Source organism: Amphiprion ocellaris, chromosome 20, assembly GCF_022539595.1.
Source record: "Amphiprion ocellaris isolate individual 3 ecotype Okinawa chromosome 20, ASM2253959v1, whole genome shotgun sequence".
NCBI lineage: Eukaryota > Metazoa > Chordata > Actinopteri > Pomacentridae > Amphiprion > Amphiprion ocellaris.
In genome coordinates, this window is record NC_072785.1 from 23,167,828 (window position 1) to 23,174,599 (window position 6,772).

The 6,772-nt window shown below is 39.4% G+C and overlaps 1 long non-coding RNA gene across 2 annotated transcripts; it reads left to right on the plus strand.

Annotated features, from left to right (window-relative positions):
- Positions 1–1,082: 1,082 nt before the first annotated feature.
- LOC129347700 (uncharacterized) lies at positions 1,083–6,181 on the plus strand. 2 transcript variants are annotated; one of them, XR_008599926.1, is made up of 4 exons: positions 1,083–1,207; positions 2,110–2,210; positions 4,065–4,165; positions 5,777–6,181. It is a non-coding gene; the product is annotated as an uncharacterized LOC129347700 (long non-coding RNA). The 2 variants fall into 2 exon arrangements; XR_008599925.1 differs by lacking the exon at positions 5,777–6,181 and having other exon boundaries at positions 1,087–1,207; positions 4,065–5,748.
- The last annotated feature ends 591 nt before the right edge of the window (positions 6,182–6,772 follow it).

The following is a 6,772-nucleotide window of genomic DNA, read 5'->3' on the forward strand; positions in this document are numbered from 1 at the left end:
CAGACCATAAAAAGTGCATTTGAAAATAAAAGAAACTCGTTTTTACTGAGTTGAATCAGAAACAGTATTTTGATGATCTCCTGGTCCAAGTACTTGGACAGGTCTGATGGAGAAGGGCTGTCCCCATATTCTGACAGAGGTGGCTGGACACCTGGCCTCCTTTTCGGCAGGAAATGTGGCAGAGAAGGTAAGCTGTCAGGTTCCTTCTCAGTGTTCCAGCCAGCTGTAGGGAGCGCCTCTGGCCCGGAGCGCTCGCTGGAGGAGCGGTTGCTGCAGCGTCTCCTGGCTGGAGGACGGTCTGTCCCTCTACCTCTCGCTGGGGTACCAGGACAGCAGGAGACCTCCATTCTCTCCTCTTCCTCCTCCTCCTCCTTCCCAACATTGTAAATGCTGCACACAGAAAAAGTTACATGGTACGTTAGCTGTGCGCAGCACATGACTTGTAAAAATGATGCGTATTTTGCGCGGAATGCTTTCGGCGGCGTTACATGTATATTATACTTTCTTTACTTTTCTCCAACTCAAAACAAACAACTTCTCATGAATACAGACTTACATGTCACTGGAATGATCAATTCCTTCGATAAGATCGGCTTCATCCGCGCTGGTGGCAGAATCCGGGCCAGACGAGTGGCTGGACTCTTCATCCGACGCTGGAGTTTGCTGGAGAGCTTCGTGCCAGATGTAAAATAGTTTGGCGCGACCAGGTTTTCGCGGCTCCTCAACTAATGTGTGGAAGTGTGTCAAAGGTGTGTGTGGTGGGTCCGTGTACGGATCTGGTAATTGGATTTTCCGTTCTGAAACGGGTATTGAAAAACAAAAAACGAGTGGTTATTTGATTTTCGTTTTAAATTAGAAAAATTTAAATTGAAATACAAGGCGTTTTTCCTTTTCATGATCAAAAAGGGATATACGATTTTTTTAAATGCTTTGATTTTCGTTTTATATTTAGAATAACAAGAAAGTAAAATCAGTAAGAGACAGAAACGAAAAAAGGTCCGTTTTTTCATTTTCTGAGACCGGAAGTGGTCATCAGGAAGTGTGGAGCCAAACGACAACAAGATTCTCAGAGGGCGGAGCCAGAGAGCAGTGACTGGTCAGACCATAGAAGACAGCACGCTAGCGTATCTAGTCTATGTATATCTATGGTCGGCACACCTGGTAGCATCTCTGGCTGCTGTTGATCTTGTTTTTGGAGTAAAACACGGTAAGAAGATAAATACTTCTAACCAGTAGCGTTGTTTTGTTGTACGTTAAGTCAGCGACTTGTGAAGAGTTGTGTTTTGTCGTGTTTGAGCAGTTGGTCCGGACGCGTTAGCTAGCTAAGCGGCTAAGTTAGCTAGCGGGCTAATTAACACAGGTGGCTAACTTACCGCTGAACACCTGTGTTAGTTGCTGCCGCAACTGTCCTCATTATTAGAATGACCTTCTCAACCTGTATTTCTCTGCTGTGTATTTTAGCTTTTAAAAAAGTTATTTTACTTTAAGGTTAACTGAAACCCGTTCAGCTGCAGTGAAGTTTAATATTCAGCTGGTTTGAATTAAACCTCCCTTAACTTAACATTGCGCAACATTACCTCTCTGAATCTCCATAATTTCATTAAATTCCTTCTCTCTTCCACTGCTCAAGTTCAATCCAGTATATAAAATGACATTAATAGTGAATAAACTAACAACCAGACATTGTATTTATTTATTACTGCATGTATTTGTAGTAAAACATGAGGTGAAACATCCTACTTTTGGATCTAGAACTGCACAAGCCGTTCATTTTCAGTCACCTGATGAGTTAAACTCCCCTTTTTATGTGAGGTTGAAGCAGAAAGTCTGAGTTAACAAAGAAATTTCTTTATAATTTGCGATACCTGTTATCTCTGACTGAGGCTTTAGTTTTTGTTGAGCTGATTTACACGTAGAAACTTTGTTCAGGAAAATTTCTCAGTAGCTCAGAGGACAGGCTGCTTTTTACACAACCTTGTAAGAGAATGTCTGTCAATGCTTTCAGCAGAATTTAGAAACACAACACTTCCTAAACAGATATTTTGAGGCTGTGAGGTTGAACGTTTGAGAGTATATCAGTGTGTTTGTTTGTGGTCTTTTTGTTTCTAGGTGGAAGCTGAATTAGTGAGGATGACTCCTGCTCCTGTCATCTCTAAGCTCCTCACACATCTTTACCTGCACATGAGGAAAATCACTCCTGTAGAATGCAGGTATGTTTGTCATTATTATAAAAAGATGTTGCCTGGTGACCTGTCAGAAACCCATTATACAGAGTCAGCCAAAATAATGTTTACACACATCAGGAAAAGAAAAACTTGCATAAATATTTCAATACCAAATTTATTCAGACATCACGAGATTATTAAACGTTATCTTTGGTCTCTACAATTACAAGAGGTGCTCAAAGTGGTGGCCACTGGCTTCCAGACATTTCTGTTGTGTTGTAGACGTCACTTGTTGATGCTCCATTCATGAGGGTAGCGCCATCTGTTGGGAAAACATCGTACACCAGGACACAGAGTTATCGTGATTTGATCAAACTTAGAAAGAGGAATCTATATGTGTAGAAGTACTTATACAAATGAAATATTTATAAAAGTTTTTCTTTTCCTGATGTGTGTCTACATTATTTTGGCTGACTGAACTTAATGAGAACAAAACTGTCATTTAATTGTTGCTCTGAAAGCTTCTTTAGTGAAAACCAGCTTGTGTTCTGCTTTGAAACAAACTGCTGTTGAGGTCTGTGTTTTTAGGTTTAACCCCACAGTTTCTGAATGAACTGATAGTTAGTTTTTTTTTTTCCTGATCAATGTGGATGTTATAATTGATGGTAACATTTACTGATCATATAATCAACATGACAATATAACAGTAGAACATTATGACCACCTGACTAATACTGTGTTGGTCCCTTTATGCTGCTAAAACTCCTCTGACCCAGTGGTTCATCAGAACCTCTGGGGATGTCCTGTGGATTCTGTGGGTCCTGTGGGTTGCAGGGTGGGTCCTACCTAGACCAGGCTGATCCTGGACCATCCCACAGATGCTCAATCAGATCTGGATGTGGGGAGTGTGGAACCCAGGTGAACAGCTTAGCTCTGTCGTGTTCCTCGGACCACTCCTGAGCAGTTTTAATTTGTCCTGCTGAGGGAGGCAGCTGGTATCAAGGGCTGCTGTTGCCATGGAGACTAGGGGGTTGTTTGTCCTGCAGTGTTTAGGTGGTGGTACATGTCAAACATCCACATGAACGTCAAGGTTTCCCAGCAGAACGTTACATTAGAACAAGATGATGGATGTTGTTCTCTTCAGCTGTCAGTGGTCAGAATGTTGTGGCTGATTGGTGGATCTGTCTGCCTTTACTCTGACATCCAGAGTTATACAAAAGTGTAGTATGTGTGCAGTGCAGAAGAGATTTACTTTATTGTATGCAGTTTTTTTTTTTTTTTTTTTTAGGGAGAGCATTTTTTTTATCCACCTGAAGAAGACCTAATCTTTCCCTTCAAAGGATAGTTAATAATTACTACAGCTTCCATAGTGATCCCATCAGAGAAAATCATATCCATATACAGATTTTTATTAATTCCAGGGCTGGTTCAGTAAAGATTATAATAATAAGTACATCAGATAATTCTTGGTCGCAGTTGGAATTTTGCAGCCTGAGAGATGGTTGAGAAGGTTTGCAGTTCTTGTTTTAGCAAAATATGTTATAATAGAAGATCTTTATTGTCATTGTACATGAAATTATCTGCAAACCAGCAAAGTGCATCAGTCTGAGGTATCTAAAAATAAGTAAAGAAAAATGCTTCTAAAGCCAGTAATAAACAGAATATTTTGAGGGAATATTCTAAAAGGGAAAGAAAAGCTCCATTCTCACTCCTCTCAGGATAAACTGTCATTAAAATTGACTTTAAATTTAGCTTCAACACAAGATAAAAACATTTACTTTCATTACTGATGTTGTCAAGTTTTAATAAAGTTCATGCTACTTTTATAAAATGATGAAAGTGAATAAATTGTATTTCTGTGATCTGTGTTTGATTTCTGTCTTTTCTCCTGTCATCCAGATGTTCAGAGGGAGATGATGCCACATCTGGTCCAGCCGATGGAAGGTCTTGAAGTTCTCTGACTGGCCTCGACTGAAGATGGTCGTCTCACTGGATTTAAGGTTCAGATGCTCAGTAACAAACTCCACCAATGAGCCAACAGGGAAGCTTTAGGTTTATTAAATGTTGCTATGAAGGTTTCGCTGTTTTTCTTTGTCAATGCAATGTGCTCCAACTGAAACTTGAATTAGAACTTAGAAGTAAATCCTTCCATCTGAAAGGATTTAGTTGCATTAATAACCTGATAACATTCTAATTTTTATTCCAGTCTTGGTTGGAAATAGAATCTCTGTATTGATTCAGGTAAAAACTGAACTTCACAGCATGTTGGAGCAAAACAACCAGATGAAAACTGTGATGGTGTTGGATTGTCAGACTGTAATGTTGCAGCTCAAAGCAGCTTTTCTAGCTCAGTTCATTCTGACATTCAGCTATGAATCAACACAGCAGATGGTGATCCATGCTGTGGAAGTCTCACATCTCCTGATTTATTGGAGCTGCTTTGCACTTTTTACACTGTTTATTCACCAACACTTTATTTAATAAAAGTCCCATCTAGTTTTTATGAGGAATGTGATGTTTTAATTTCTCTGTGAATAACTGCAGTCTAAAGCAACAGCTGGAGTTGTAACATCTGTCCTGATATTGATCATGAAGTATTGATCAGAATACTTATGGTCAGCAGTCATCCCTGAAGTTTTACATTAAAGTCTTTACTTGTGTTGTGAACTTTGGTAAGAAGCAGAAACGTTAGCGTTGCCATGGATACATGAGTGTTAAATTCTGTCCATGTTTCCATTTTGGGAAATGAAGTCCAGTTTCAGAATGTGGAGGAATTTAGTCTCACAATCACAGACAACAAATATTATCTGAAAGTCGGGTTATTGTTGTTTATCAGCACAATACAAAAAGATTAATGTTAGAAATATTCCAGTTAAGACTCTAGAATATCATGATTTATGTAAATTTACCTCAATAATATGAATGTTCAGGTTAAGATTGTACAGTAGATATTTATTATGTAAGTTTAGCTGATTAAAGTTTATGACTCTGCACTAAAATATTATTTAAATTGACATCATTATTATAATATTTAGGGTCAGACCCTACAGTATTGAGATTAAGAAATCAAATATTCTATAAAATGTAAATACACTGAACTCATTTGGATATATTTAAGTGAGACTCTACAATATTATTTGACACAAATCTACCTAAATCAAAATTTTAATAATTTTCACGCCAAATATTTACTGGACTGATTTAAATATTAAAATCACTCCTTTCTAATCCTCTGCTGTACGTTCAAACCTGAGGCCTTAAATAGAGAAACACAGAAGTATCTGATTGAAGGAACTTCTGCAGAGTCCTGGTTCCAGAACATGATGATAGAATTATAGACAAACTTTAACAAAAGCTGCCTGAGAGTTTACAGGTTTTTATGTTGGATTTCTTCAGTAATTTAATGAGAGTTATCAGCAATTATCAAGTGTTCATTTGATGAACTTCATTTCCTAAAACATCCAGAATTGGAGCTCATATCTTTGGCAGCTGTAAAGTTTCTGCTCCTTCAAAATTCACAACACAATGAATGAATTCATAAAACACTCTCAATGCTGGAGAGCGTTTGTGATGCTGAAGTAGTGATCAGTTTTTCTGTTTCTTCTCTGGAGATGCACAATGAGGGACGTCTGCAGAGACTGAGAAAGAGTCTCACCACATCCTGACATGAGGAAAAAGACTTTATTGAAGACTACAATGAGAAAAACTATCAGACAGCAGACGGCTGCATTCAAGGTGAGCTCTGAACATTTGATCTGGAACAGGAATTCAATAACGGCAGCATGAGCTTCATTTCAGTCTGTAGCTGCTGAATTCATGGATGAATCATCTGGCACTAGAGAAGAAGACCATCAAACATCCACGTCAGCTGATGGAGGTCCAAGAGTCTCACCAAACAACCTACAGAGTGAAGACCTCAAATCTGATTGGACGGCCTCCTATTCAGCCACATGTGTGAACAAATGCCTCTAAGCTGATTTGTTTTCTAAAATAAATCTAGTTTGAGTCCTAATCTATGCCTGTGTGTTTGCTTCTTTACACTGCTGTTAACAGTTTAGGCTGTTAGATTGTTCCAGATAAGACAAGTACAAGATACTTCAGAGCCGTTCTACCACGAGCCTGACAGGAAGAACTCCAACAGCTACTGAATGTTCCTGTGGTCCCCTCAAGGCTACAGGAGGAGCCCTATGAGGACGAGCCGGTCCACCTGATGGTGGCCAGTTGCTGCGGTTCAAAGCCAACACCGACTACATGGACTTCTACTGGACCACACGGAGGCCTTCAAACCGGACCAACAAGTTCAGCGACTCCCCGACTCGTGGATCTGAGGACGCCGCCGAGCCTCGGCCCAGCCGGCCTCCTGTCTGTGGGTGTTTGAGTGCTGAGAGGTTTGTGGATGCATGTGAACGTTCTGTGTTGAAACAGCAGCTTTGGACTCACTAATGCTGGTAAAAACCAAGAGCTCCTTTATTTGTGACTTCCACTAAAAAAACTGAAGAAAATAAGTTTGCCAGGGTTCTGACTGATAACAGATTATTAAATAATGAAAATAATCGTTTAAATATTCCTTTAAACAATCCTTTTAGGTCTACATTTCCTTTACACTG